Below are 15,763 nucleotides of genomic sequence, written 5' to 3'. Positions count from 1 at the left end.
GGTCAGGATGCTTTCTATTGCGCAGTGGTAGAAGTTCACCAGGATATCCGAGGAAAGCTGATTTTTCTTTAGTGTCCTCAGGAAAAAGAGGCGCTGGTGAGCCTTCTTGACCAGGCTGGAGGTGTTGGTAGTCCAGGACAGGTCCGCCGAGATGTGGATCCCCAGGAACTTGAAACTGGAGCGCACTCAACAGCCATCCCATTGATGTGGATGTTGTCATGTGTGCCTCCTGTCACTTTCCTGAAGTCCACAATGAGCTCCTTTGTTTTGGAGGTGTTAAGGAGCAAGTTATTGTCATTGCACCATGTGGCTAGGTGCTGGATCTCCTCCCTGTAGGCAGTCTCATCATTGTTGGTGATGAGACCGATCACTGTAGTGATCTGCAAACTTGATGATGGAGTTAGATCCATACACAGGCCTGCAGTCAGAGGTGAAGAGGGAGTAGAGGAAGGGGCTCAGCACACAGCCCTGTGGTACACCAGTGTTAAGTGTGATGGTGTTGGAGCAGATAGAGCCCGATCGAACCTGCTGGGGTCTGTTGGTCAGGAAGTCCATGATCCAGTTGCAAGTTGTGGTGTTAATGCCCAGATCTACTAATTTGCCTAATAACTTGGATGGAATGATGGTGTTAAATGCAGAGCTGAAGTCAACAAACAGCATACGTGCATAAGTGTTCTTATTGTCCAAGTGTGTGAGCACAGAGTGCAGTGCCATGGAAACTACATCTTCTGTGCTCCTATTGCTGCGGTAGGCAAACTGGTGAGAGTGCAATGTGGATAGCAGCGAGTCCTTCAGGTGTGCCAGGACCAGCCGCTCAAAGCACTTCATGACAATGAGAGTCAGTGCTACAGGGCGGAAGTCGTTCGGGCACGTTGGGCTGGAGTGTTTTGGCACTGGCACAATGGAGGTGCATTTAAAGCAAGTAGGAACAGCTGCTTGGGCAAGAGACAGGTTGAAGATGTCTGTGAAGACCCCAGAGAGCTGCACAGCACATGCCCTGAGTACACGTCCAGGGATGTTGTCTGGTCCAGCGGCTTTGTGTACGCTGATCCGGCTCAGTGCGTTGCAGACATCTGTGGAGGAAAGTGTGATTGGAGGGTGGACAGACGAGGGTAGTAACACTGTCTATGGTGGTATTGATGTAATCCAGTACAAGGAGGTGTAACAGTCAATGTCTGTTTGAGTGTCACTAGTGGCCTGAGATGCAAATGTACTCCAGTCTGTGTGTTGAAACCTTTCCTGGAGTGTGAAATCTGCTTCTGCGGGCAAAACCTTGATGGTTCGCACTGATGGCTTCACTCGATTGATGAGGGGTGCATATTTGGGGGTGAGGAACAAAGAGAGGTGATCTGACTGTCCCAGGTGGGGGAGGGGGGTTGCAACGTAAGCCCCAGCCATGTTTGTGTATACATGGTCTAAGGTTTTGTTCCATCTGGTGTGACAGGAAACATGCTGGTGAAATTTGGGGAGCACTGCCTTTAAGTTTGAGTAATTAAAATCACCCGGAACAATAAACGCAACTTCTGAATGAACAGTCTGTTGTTTACTGATGGCCGCATAAAGTTCTTTCATAGCAAGCTTAGCATCAGCATCGGGGGGAATGTAAGCTGCAGTTAACTGGTGGAAGTGAACTCCCGCGGTAGATAAAACGGTCTGCATTTAACCATGAGAAACTCCAGGTTAGCTGAGCAATGTCTCCCAACAATGACAGAGTTCGTGCACCAAGCTTTGTTAACGTAAATGCACAATCCACCGCCTCTGGTCTTACCGGAGCCATCTAGTGTCCTATCCGCCCGGAGTGTGTGTCCTCCCGCTAGCTCAATAGCGTTGTCCGGAATGCCGCTGTGTTTCCATGAAAATCATCACATTGCAGTTCAATAGTTTCATGTTGAGAGTGATGCTGAGTCGAATCTCCTCCATTTTGTTCACCAGTGACCGAACATTGGCGAGGAAGATGCTGGGTAAAGAGAGCCGGTGTGATGTTAGCTTTAGCTTAGCTTTCGCTCCACCACTCTTCCCCCGCTTTTGCTTACGGTCTCGACACCACCTGCGAGCACTTCCGCCCGGCCGGGTAGCGTGAGCGGCCTCGGGTGTTCTGGCTATCTCAGAAAGGAGTACGATGTATAGGCACAGCTGTTCTGAACGAACAGACCCGATATAAGCAGCAGAAATACCGCAAAACTGCAGATTCTGGAGAGACCTTGAGCCTCGCGATGTGCTCGTGCCGCCACCTTGGTCTTATTATTTAGAGGGATGTACTGTTACTAGTAGCTCAACAGTGAAAGACCTGGGTGTTTATTAGACAGTAACCTGTCTTTTGAAAATCATGTCGCCCCAAACACAAAAACAGAGTTCTTTCACCTTAGAAATATTGCCAAGCTGAGAAACATCCTGTCTGTATCTGATGCTGAGAAGCTAGTTCACGCTTTCATGACCTCTAGACTGGACTATTGTAATGCATTACTAGGTGGTTGTCCTGCATCTTTAATAAATAGGCTACAGTTAGTCCAAAATGCAGCTGCCAGAGTTCTCACTAGGACAAGAAAGTATGACCATATAACCCCAATTTTATCATCTCTACACTGGCTACCTGTTAAGTTTAGAATTGATTACAAACTGCTGCTACTTACGTACAAGGCTCTTAATGGTTTAGCTCCCATGTATCTAACTAGTCTTCTAACACGTTACAATCCTTCACGCTCTCTGAGATCACAAAACTCAGGACTTCTGGTAGTTCCCAGAATATCTAAGTCTACTAAAGGTGGTAGAGCGTTTTCTTATTTAGCTCCCAAACTTTGGAATAGTCTTCCTGATAGTGTTCGGGGCTCAGACACACTTTCCCAGTTTAAATGTAGATTAAAAACTCATCCCTTTGTGTCAAGGTTTCTTCCTTTACCATTCAAGGGAGTTTTTCCTCCCCACAGTCACCTGAGTCACCTCAGACTTGCTCATTGGGGATAAATACAAACACATTTAAATATATCTAATATTAATCTTGAATTTTGTAATATGTTTATCTTTATATTATTCTTTATAATAACCTTTTTTATGTTTATGTTCTGTAAAGCTGCTTTGAGACAATGTCAATTGTAAAAAGCGCAATACAAATAAACTTGAATTGAATTCACACACACAAACACACAATACACTTTACACAGAATTCTTCATATATTTAGATGCATTAAGAAATTCTGTTAGATTCTGATGCATGCGGTGAATCAGAGCAGTTCGATTGATCAGTCAATCAAATCTGCACATTAAAATGGAAATGTTGAGGTATTGTTACAATTCCTAAGAATGTTTTAAGTAATAAGAAGTATTTAGTATTTCTGCTCATCATGAAAAAATTGTATATCATTATTAAAACTCTGTAATCATATGAAGATAGAAATAATTTTAGTTTTGTTAATTTAATTAGTAATGTTAATTTAAACACCATTAAACATTCAGCATTAAACAATAACGTGACTCTCACACACACACACACACACACACACACATACACACACACACATACACACACACACATAAACACACACACACACACTAAATACAGATATTTCTGTTCACAGTGGAAAGCACATGCAGTCTTCAGCAGGAGGACATGAAGACATTCACTAAGCACTAATACTGTAAATCATTACATTATATTATTGATAAAAATCTAGAAGAAGCTCAAGGATGAAACATCAGTCATGCTCAACTTTTTAATCATGAATTAAATCAGTATTTAACAGAATTTAAGGAAGAGTGCAGCGAGGAGAATGGTCTTGGTAATGTTTACTGATAATCAGAATGACCACCCCAATAACTGCATCAATAACTGCACCAGAACCAGCACCAATGCCAGCAACAGTAACTGCACCACAATGCTCATCAAGTGTAACAGCAGCAACACAGATAACTGCACCAATAACTGCACCGATAACAAATGCAGCAAAGACCATGCTTTTGAAAGACGTGTGCTCCACCTGTAAATAAAACAAAAATAAAAAATTTATTAAAATTAAATACAGAATTTGACTCACCTAAATGATGCTTTGTGGAAATATTTCTTTTCTATAAAAAACAAACACTACACATGCAAAATACAGTGAAGTGATCATTTTTGACCAGTAGTCGGCAGCAGAGACTTTGTGTTTTCTGTTCAGTATTGTACAGTTTGCTTAAACCGAGTAAGCAAAGGAGGGAACATTGTGTATGTTTTATTTGTGAGACACGTTTCTGCTTTAATTCCACTTCCTTTACCTCTCCATTACTCTCATGATAACTCTCAAATAAAAGCCGTATTAAAATACTATAATTTCAAAGGGGTGACATTCAGGACTCTACCGTTAGGGCGCTTCATTCTGCTCAGATGATCCTTTACAGCTTTGATTGCATCGTCGTTCTGCAGGCATCTCAACAGCCCTTGATCTTCATGAAAGACACAATCAACAACGAACACATCCGTCCTGTCCACATGGGGTCTGAGGTCTGGAAGAACAATATCCGGATCAAAGGTGTGGTGGAGCATCACGAGAACGACAGGCTTATTCTCTGAGAGAGAGAGAGAGAGAGAGAGAGAGAGAGAGAGAGAGAGAGAGAGAGAGAGAGAGAGAGAGAGAGAGAGAGAGAGAGAGAGAGAGAGAGAGCGAGAGAGAGAGAGAGAGAGAGAGAGAGAGAGAAGAGAGGATAGAAAACGTGTTGTAAGACAGAATGTGTGCAAACTAGAGCTCATCATCTTTTAGAAAGCACGATGCTTTTCTATGTTACCAGATTTTTATTCTTTTATAAAATACAAAACAGCCACTAAATCTGGGGTCATCAGAACCATAAACTGAAACCTAAGATCCAAGGCAGAAGCATGCAGACTGAGAATGAGAGAATGAGATAATACAAGAAACAAAAGCATCACATTGAGATGCTAAAACACAGGAACATGTCTAATGGTGCTAATCAGGGTAAGAGAGAGAACTTAATGTAAATAACAGTGGTGCTGATGTTTATTGCAGATGATTTTATCTCTAACATTCCCAGTTTAATACTCAGTTATTCATCATTCCTGTAAAATCGAGGGGTTTATACTTACTAGGAATGATTTCCATTGCAGACTGAATGTCAGTACCAGCTCGAGACACGACTGGGACAAAAGCAAAGATGACATCACTCTTATTTACGGCTTGGACTTCATGAAACTCTGATGATATTGTGAGATGATCTAGAAAGTTCTTGTGGGAATCTAAGGTTTTCCCAGTGATCATGACAAAATATCTGGTATTTCCTGCAACACCAGCAGCAAACATATGAATGGGATTAAGAACGAAGGAAATTTACACTCACTCACTCACTCACACACACACACACACACACATATAAATTTCCTTTTTAATCTCATATATATGACGTTAACATTTCATTAAGAATACATACCGTGAACCATTTTGAAGGTAAAATATCAGTCCAGTTACTTGATGTACAAAGAGTCCGTTGGAGAACAAGTGATGTGCAAACCACAGATAGGAGGAATGAGAGAAGGTTCACTGTTACTTTTACTTTCACTATTAGACTGCTGACTGCGTTTCAAAGAAATGAGTGCTTATAAATATACTCACTTACAGAATGTTCCAGAGACTCCACCTCTTCCTGTTTAATAATACATGGTGAAAATTTACGTCAAATAAACACTTTTAAAAACATATTATAACTTTTTTTTGTTAAAAATATCTTCCAAAAATATTCATACCAAGTATATATATATATATATATATATATATATATATATATATATATATATATATATATATATATATATATAATTTTTATTATTATTATTATTTATTTTATTTTTTTATCAATTATTGCTTGATCAGTAATTTGTCCCAACAATGTAAACAAACACACTGTTGGTAAACCTGTTAATTAAAAAAAAAATGTAAAAGAAAAAGAAACAGAAAAGCCCTAAAGCACACACTATTGTTTAGAAATTTAGAGCATTTTATTTTGTCATATTTAATGATGTAGCTAACAAAATAGTGCTTTTGTGGCCCTGTGTTAATTGTGTTAATAAAGAGACTCTACATGTCTGTCGTGTTGTTTCTCCCTCAGAGCAGTGAAACCTATAGATTTATATGGACATATTGAACAGATTCCCTGTTCTGTTTACCTTTTTTTTTTTCATTAATCGATTCGAAGTCATTACGAATGCCATGTTCGATGTTCAGGGGTTATATTTCTGAGAATTGGTAAGCTGCAGCCTAACTATTCCAGGACATAATTAATAAAGTCTCATTTTCTATTTTATTCTAACCTGGGTGTAGTGGCATCTCATTTACACACACACACACACACACACACACACACACACACACACACACACACACACATAAAGAGTTTAGGAAATCATACTGTTATTGTATTTTCATGTTCTGGTGATATACATTACACACTGCTAACTACAATTAAGTGTAGTGATCACCAATGGAGGCTCCGCACTACAGAATATCAATCTTTTTTTATCGTTAATCACCTTAAATACTATTTCCCTTTTTGTGTTGTAAATCTTCTTAGGTACAGGGAGATCAGCCAGTTCACCATCCCACCGCTGAGAATCCAGGATCCTGTTGAGCCACTGCATACATATTACATGTTATCCCTAAGTAACTAGCGATTAGCGATTAGCATATTGTACAGAATCCCACCAAAAAAAGAAAGGATTGTCTAGCTAGCTAATTTTACATCAGGATAATCAGAAACAGCACAATTCAGTGATGTGTGAGTGAGTGAGGCACAAAAAGTCATTATTTCTGATGAGCAGTTATTGTAGACTTCCTGTCAGCTCAGATCAGTCTGGTTAATCTCCTCTTCTCCTCAATGAGGCATCGCTGTAAACAAAACTGATGCTTGCTAGATGCTTTGTTTTTTACACACTCTGTATAAACTTGAGGTAATCTTTTGTGTGAAAATTCCAGTTGATCAACGCCGCTGGCCAAGGTGCTGAACCGCCGCCTTTTACACTCTCTCTCTCTTCTTGGCTGCCGATGCAGAGGGCGAAGGGCGGTTTTTCCTCCTTGAATTTGCGGCAGTGCGCACGCCACCGTCACACATGTTATAGAGAAACCACAAGGACTTCTGTCCTCTAGCCTGAAGACATTTTCCTAAGTTACAGAATTACCTCTGACTGTTACAATGTGCTGACACTGGAGACTCCTTTCAAAAATTGTCAGGACTCTGCCTGGACTTTGGCCATGTGCCTTTTGTTTATGTTTCGTGTTCACGTGTCTGCCCCGCCCTTGTCTTTTCCTCCCCGCCTCTGCACACCTGTCCCTTATGTCTAATGATTGTCTTGTCTATTTATTTGATCCGCGTTGCCTTGTGCAGCGCGGAATCCTCTGTTGTCATTTGCTGTTGTCTTTGTCTGCTGTGTTCGTTGTGCTGTTTTGTGTATTTTCGTTATTAAATTCCCTGTTTTTGTTAAGCTGTCCTGCATTTGGGTCCGTTTTTATCCCGCGTTCGCTGACAGAAGGATTCCGCCAGACCTGGACCCAGCAGGACAGCTTTAGCCTGGACCGGCCGCTTGGGAGCATTTTTTATTTTTTTTTTTCCCTGGACTTTGCGGGTTTTGGTGACATCGGTCCGCATTTTTCCGGTGGGGGGCGCCGCCTCACTTCCTGGTTGCGGGCCGTGTCACCAGCCCGAGTTTTGTTTTGTTTTTTCGGTGTCCTGTGACATCGCCCCGCATCTGTCCGGTGGGCGGCGTCGCTTCACATTCGGTTTCCGTGGAGGACGCCACCCCACTTCCTGTCCGCGGGGGGTGTTGCAGGCCCGTGTTTTACCCCCTGGATTTTATTTTTCTGTTCTGTGGAGGGTTTTGTTTTTTCTCCGCCCTCCCTCCCCCCCTTTCCTGGTTCTGAGTGGTGGGTTTGACCGTGGTGCGTCGGGGGTTGTGCTCGGCCCTCCTGTTCGGCTGTTGCCTTGTGCAGCGCGGAATCCTCTGTCATTTTGTTGTTGTCTTTGTCTGCTGTGTTCGTTGTGCTGTTTTGTGTATTTTCGTTATTATATCCCTGATTTTTGTTAAGCTGTCCTGCATTTGGGTCCGTTTTTATCCCGCGTTCGCGGACAAAAATGCTAAATAAACTTTTTCTCACAAAACTTTCCATATCCACAGTTACAAGGTCAAAGTCAACTTTATTGTCATTTCTTCTTACAGATGTTCTAGAAAATCTAGCTTCTCCAGGACACTGATTTAGATCACCCAAAAACAAATCCCTGTGAAATTTGTTTTTATAGAATTAGTAATGTAGTAAATTTAAGGATGGGATGTGTATTTAAAGTGATATGACCAGGATTTTTCAATGAAAGCTGGCTCAACTAGGCAATGTCTCACTGGACACATTACACATTACATATTATAGATCCATAAGGTAAGAATTTTTTGTATTTATTTCTTTAATTTTTTAATTTATAAAAATAAAACAAATGACCATTATACTACATAAAAAAACAACAACTATATTCTATTGCATTTTTAAATGAAAAGTTTAATTAAAAATGAACAAAGGCATCACTGGTCTCTTGAAGTAGAGCTCACTTTATCACCTATCATGGCTGTGGGTGGAGCTACAGGAAGCTTTGGAAGTGGATGCAGCAGAGTCCGAGAACTTATGTCGTATATCGTCGGCCATGCCTCCTGATCGCTGATACACAGCAGGAGTCTGTAGTGATTTTCACAAGCAGAGATTTCATTTAAATATCAGGTTCAGAAAAGTGTTCATAAACACCTTTGTTGTATCATAGTGTAACAGAGGATCAGACACCTTTACAGGGTTTGGGTTACAGCACTGACCGAGACCTAAATAGACGAAGACGCCAATTTGAATGAAATAAAGTGAATCTTCACGGCTGCCATGTTGTTTCTATCTCAGAGCAGTAAAATATACAGTGTTTTATGAAACAGATTCCCAAACTGGATTCTCTTGGTGTTAGCTAGCTGGCTAAACTTGCTAACCGATATTACACCAGACTAAACACAAACAGCTCGCATGATTGAACCCCCAACAAAATTCTGTGTGAGTGAGTGTCTGAGTGATTGTGTGTGTTTGAGGTACAAAAAGTCATTATTTTTGCAGTAGTAAGTAACTAATATTATGCATACAGCTGACTTTGTATTTTGAATTTCTTTGTATTATTTTTTTCACGAGATAATAATAGTAGAAACTCTCCTACAGATCAGTTATATCCTAATTATTGTTTTTTTGTCACTGGCTGTAAGATTACTTAAAAACTTTGTGTACACATCTCATTTGTGTCTTGTAGGAAATCACACATATATATTATATATTATATTATATTAACAAATAACAAATATATTATATTGTTTTATTGTAAACGTAAACACACACACACACACACACACACACTGTATGACTGCCCAGTATTCTGTATACGGGTGTCACACAGACCGAGCATGGACATTGTAAATGAGGCCGACGCCTTTTTGTACAGAAATAATTCCTTTTGTTGGTGTATGAAGGACGATTCAGTGGAATTTATTTTCTAACCCATGAACTTTGTATATCAGATCTATACTGCGCTTCCATTTTAGTCATGGCATTAATAATTATAAAAGATATTGGTGTAAGAAATGTCCAGTTATATGTTTTAATAAAACAGCATCATGTTACTGCGAGGGTTTTTATTCTCTTTATTTGTTTTATTTATTTATTCAGCAGAAGTTTTCACAAATATACATGACACACACACACACAATACACTTTTCTTCATATTTCTACACAGAATTCTTCATATATTTAGATGCATTAAGAAATTCTATTAGATCCTGATGAACAGTAAACTGCTGGATGCATGCGGTGAATCTGAGCAGTTCGATTGATCAGCTTTGTAAACTCTCCTCAACTGGTATCTTATGTGAAATGGTCAGAAATGAGCTTCCTGATTAAACTGGGAGAAAACGGCTAACCTGTAAACACTACGCTAAGATCCATAAATCAATCAAATCTGCACATTGAAATGGAAATGTTGAGGTATTGTTACAATTCCTAAGAATGTTTTAAGTAATAAGAAGTATTTAGTATTTCTGCTCATCATGAAAAAATTATATATCATCACTAAAACTCTGTAATCATATGAAGATAGAAATAATTTTAGTTTTGTATTACAATATTCAGTTGACAATGAAATAAAATTATTAGTGATTTCAGAAAATAATAAAATGACAATTGAAATATGTTCATTTAAACATCATGTCAGCATTAAACAATAACGTGACTCTCTCTCTCTGTCTTTCTCTCTCTCTCTCTCTCTCTATTACACTGTGTCCCTATTTTCAACTTCATGTCACATCTGATCTCATGTCTATGCTGAGTGACATAAACAGGACACACACACACACACACACACACACACACACACACACACACACACACACACACTACTCTAATCTAAATACAGATATTTCTGTTCACAGTGGAAAGCACATGCAGTCTTCAGCAGGACGACATGAAGACAGTCACTAAGCACTAATACTGTAAATCATTACATTATATTATTGATAAAAATCTAGAAGAAGCTCAAGGATGAAACATCAGTCATGCTCAACTTTTTAATCATGAATTAAATCAGTATTTAACAGAATTTAAGGAAGAGTGCAGCGAGGAGAATGGTCTTTGTAACATTTACTTTGTAATAAAAATGACCACACCAATAACTGCACCAATAACTGCACCAAAACTAGCACCAATACCAGCACCAGTAAGAGCAAGATCACAAGCAACAGTACCTGCATTACAATGCTCATTACACTTATCACAAAGTGTAACAGCAAGTGCAATGATAACTGCTCCAAAACCTCCACCAGAAACTGCACCAATAACTACAGCAAGGACTTCCTTTATGTAAGAGATGTGCTCCACCTGCACTTCCTTTACCTCTTCATTACACTCATGATAACTCTCAAATAAAGGCTGTTTTTCGCTCATTCCACTCAGATGATCCTTCACAGCTTTGATTGCGTCGTCGTTGCGCCGGCAACTCAACAGCCCTTGATCTTCATGAAAGAGACCATCAACAACGAACACATCCGTCCTGTCCACATAGGATCTGACGTCTGGAACAACAATGTCCGGATCAAAGGTGTGGTGGAGCATCATGAGAACGACAGGCTTATCCTCTGAGAGAGAGAGAGAGAGAGAGAGAGAGAGAGAGAGAGAGAGAGAGAGAGAGAGAGAGGGTAAAAACTTGTTTTAAGACAGAAAGTGTGAAAACTGGAGCTCATCATCTTTTAGACAGCACGATGCTTTTCTATGGTACCAGATTTTTTCAAAACATTATCAAATTTTTAGTTTTTTTATAAAATCAAAAATCATCTAAAACCCTGGACTTTATCATTGATGTTGTTATCAGTAAAATATTGTGGCTGCCTTTCTGTTCTCTCTTGTTTCTCCTGCTCATGTAAATCACCATTTTTGCTTGGCCCACAGTGAAATTTAAAAGTTAACATTCTGCTTGCTTTCGCTGTCTGTGTTTTACTCCCCAAATAACAGTTTTAACGGTTTTAATCTGGAGCATTCATGTAAAAGTATGAAAAATTGTCTGGAGGCAGAAGGGACACTCTTGACCCGTCTCTGGACACACTCACACACTACGGACAATTTTCCAGAGATGCCAATCAACCTACCATGCATGTCTTTGGACCGGGGGAGGAAACAAAAACATTTTCCATAAACCTCGTAAACATTGATCATGATATTTTTACAAAATTCAAAAATGTGAGAAAATAATTCCCTCTAGGTCTGGAGACAAAGTCAGTTCAGGAAAGGATTCCTCTTCATCCGGCTGCTCAGTACCTCCACAGTACTCTCTTAGCATTTCCTTATGAGAGGGCAGAGTTCCTCCTGTTGTGTAGCTGTGCTACAATTCATTTAGATCTCAGCTTCAGATGTGCAGCTACTCTATCAGCATTGTTGAGGTCTGGTCCAGCCAGATCCACCAGGTGCCCCAACGTGATGACACCAGATGTGAGGAGAGTCTGTATGAGGGTGCTGTCGGTAATGTCTAGGTGAGATCCATGGATGGGGGTTCTTCTAGCAGACAGTATAAAGAGTCTGTGGTGGTGGTGGTGGTTCTCTGTATCTTAAATGTCTCTCCAGTTCAAAGAGATTACAATAAGAAACAATTAATTTAGAGGTGATCAAGTTTTGTAGGTTCATTAAAAACAAAGTCGAGTCCCATGCCACCAAAGGTTTTTAAAATAGTCCTGGTCACAGGTTTCCAACTAAAACACACTGAACTAGTTACAAACCTCTGCTCTGTAGGTGCACTATGCCTTGCCCAACTTCTTCTTTAGGCAATTATAAAACATTCTGAGCTACTCAGTGTAACCTGTACCAGAAAATCAACTGGATTCTGGTTAAAAGTGTAATCGGTGAGTCTAAACATGCTAATTTGTGCCAAAGTGAAGATGCTACTAGGTTGTTAATAATTAGCTTCCATCCCTTGTAGAACATTTTGAGTATTAGCCATTTATCTAAGCAGCCTTTTATTTTTTCAACTGTCCCTTCCCAGTTTTGTTGCACGACTGAATCTTCTCCCAGTCACACACCTAAATACTTAAAACCTCTTTTTTCCCAAAGGAGTCCCCCTTGGGAGTTTTGGCACATTAAAAGACCACTGCCTTACTAAAAGGGGCTCACTTTTGTTCCAATTTATTTTGGCTGAGGATATAAAACCAAAGTCTCTAGCAATATTGTGCACTATGTCGATGTCACTCTGTTCATCTAACATTATCACTATATCATATATATATATATATATATATATATATATATATATATATATATATATATATATATATATATATATATATATGTATATATATAAAATACATAAACGGAAGGTATTCTGACATCCAGGAATCAAGAGTCCTTTTAGTTCAGTTCTTAGTCTATTTAAAAAAGGTTCTATGGCTAAGACGTAAAGCATAAGCATGTAAGCGTGATCTTACAAATGCACCTTTAAAATCTGATAAATGTTTTATTTTTAACTGTAAGGGTCTGAATGTGCTCTTGTTCATTTCTTGACTGTATAAGGGATTGTAGTTCTGTGATTTTATGTTCAAACTTTTTTAATGATTGGGTCAAATCCCTTGTGACATGGAGAGTGTACTGCTGACAACTGCTGGGTTTTTATTTTGCCCAGGTCCCACTACTGTTGTAAGGACGGCAGTAAAATGTTTGTCATTTAAAAGAGCTGTATTGAAATGCCAGTATGCAGTCTTTGGTTTAATAGAGTTTAAAACTGCTTTACATGAGACCAAACTGTGGTCTGAAAGAAGAAACAGTGCTAATAAAACAACTCTTAATTCTGCTTCACTGTCCAACCACCCGTCCAACCTCGCAATAGACATAAAATTATTACATACATGAGCCAATGTGTACTGTCTATCAGAGGAGTGAAGAGATCTCCAAACATCATTTAACTCGTGTTTCTTAATGATTTGGATTAATGGGGTGCGGGAAAGTGTGTGGGGTTCTATATGGTTACGGTCCCCGATGTCTGTTGTACCCAGTCAGATCTTTATCGGGGAGATGAGCTTGCCAAAGCGGGAGAGCTCCATCTCCAGAATCCCATGTTTAATAAGTTTCACTTTCTTAGAAGGGTCTGAAAGGGGGAATACATGGGTAAGTGAGCACCCGACCACAATCCCCTTCTGAGCCAGTAAGGTCGCCCTTTCTACGGTGTTCACAAACAGAACCACCGTGCTGTTCCTTCGGGACGCTGCCACCACATTCTCATGCCCCTGGCAGCACTCCTCTACACTAGCGGTGATCGCCACTCTCACCCCGTGGCGCCGCGTCAGTGTGTCATACACCCTGGTGCCCTGGGCAGCCATGCTCTCCAGCAACAAGCCGGCGCTGACGGACAGAGCTTTCTCTAAATCCAGAGAACTAAGATGTTTGTTAAGAAACAAAATAAAATAAATAAAGGATATTTAACCGCAAAAATTCTATCGAAAAAGATAGAAATGTAGGAGAAACGAATGCACTGTGCAGAGAAGACTGCACTGCACAGAGAGAGAGAGAGAAAGAGAGAGCGAGAGAGAGGGTGGTGATAGAGAGAGAGAGAGAGAGAGAGAGAGAGAGAGAGGGTGGTGATAGAGAGAGAGAGAGAGAGAGAGAGAGAGAGAGAGACAGAGAGAGGGAGAAGAAAGGGAGGGAGAAAGAGGGTGGGAGGGGAGAGAGAGAAAGGGGGGATAGAGAGAGAAAGAGAGAGGGGTAGTAGTGAGAGACGGTAAAAACTTGTTTTAAGACAGCAGAAAATGTGTAAACTGGAGCTCATCATCTTTTAGAAAGCACGATGCTTTTCTATGTTACCAGATTTTTATTCTTTTATAAAATACAAAACAGCCACTAAATCTGTGGTCATCAGAACCATAAACTGAAACCTAAGATCCAAGGCAGAAGCATGCAGACTGAGAATGAGAGAATGAGATAATACAAGAAACAAAAGCATCACATTGAGATGCTAAAACACAGCAACATGTCTAATGGTGCTAATCAGGGTAAGAGAGAGAACTTAATGTAAATAACAGTGGTGCTGATGTTTATTGCAGATGATTTTATCTCTAACATTCCCAGTTTAATACTCAGTTATTCATCATTCCTGTAAAATCGAGGGGTTTATACTTACTAGGAATGATTTCCATTGCAGACTGAATGTCAGTACCAGCTCGAGACAAAAGCAATGATGACATCACTCTCGTTTACGTCTTGGACTTCATTAAACGTTGATGATGTAAGATTTTCTAGAAAAGTCTTGTGGGAATCTCTGGTGTTTCCAGTGGTCTTGACAAAATATCTGGTATTTCCTGGAACACCAGAAAAAAACAGCAGCAAACATATGAATGAGATTAATATATATATATATATATATATATATATATATATATATATATATATATATATACATTATATATATATATATATATATATAAATGTATTAACATTTAATTCAGAATACATACCATGAACCATTTTGAAGGTAAAATATCAGTCCAGTTACTTGATGTACAAAGAGTCCGTTGGAGAACAAGTGATGTGCAAACCACAGATAGGAGGAATGAGAGAAGGTTCACTGTTACTTTTACTTTCACTATTAGACTGCTGACTGCGTTTCAAAGAAATGAGTGCTTATGAATATACTCACTTACAGAATGTTCCAGAGACTCCACCTCTTCCTGTTATTTCCTGATACATGGTGAAAATTTAGGCCAAATAAACACTATTATACATATTATACCTTTTTTTTTTAAAATATCTTCCAAAATAAAAAGTTTATATATATATATATATATATTTTTTTTTTTATCAATCATTGTTGAATCAGAAATTTGTCACAACAATGTAAACAAACACACTGTTGGTAAACCTGTTCATTCAAAAAGAATGTAAAAGAAAAAGAAACAGAAAAGCCCTAAAGCACACACTATTGTTTAGACATTTAGAGCATTTTATTTTGTCATATTTAATGATGTAGCTAACAAAATAGTGCTTTTGTGGCTCTGTGTTAATTGTCTTAATAAAGAGACTCTTCATGTCTGTCGTGTTGTTTTTCCCTCAATCTCAATATAGGGAAACCTATAGATTTATATGGACATATTGAACAGATTCCCCATTCAGTTTACCTTTTTTTTTTCATTAATCGATTCGAAGTCATTACGAATGCCATGTTCGATGTTCAGGGGTTATATTTCTGAGAATTGTTAAGC

This window comes from Tachysurus vachellii, chromosome 23, assembly GCF_030014155.1.
Source record: "Tachysurus vachellii isolate PV-2020 chromosome 23, HZAU_Pvac_v1, whole genome shotgun sequence".
Taxonomy (NCBI): Eukaryota; Metazoa; Chordata; class Actinopteri; order Siluriformes; family Bagridae; genus Tachysurus; species Tachysurus vachellii.
Note: the sequence above shows the minus strand (reverse complement) of the source record.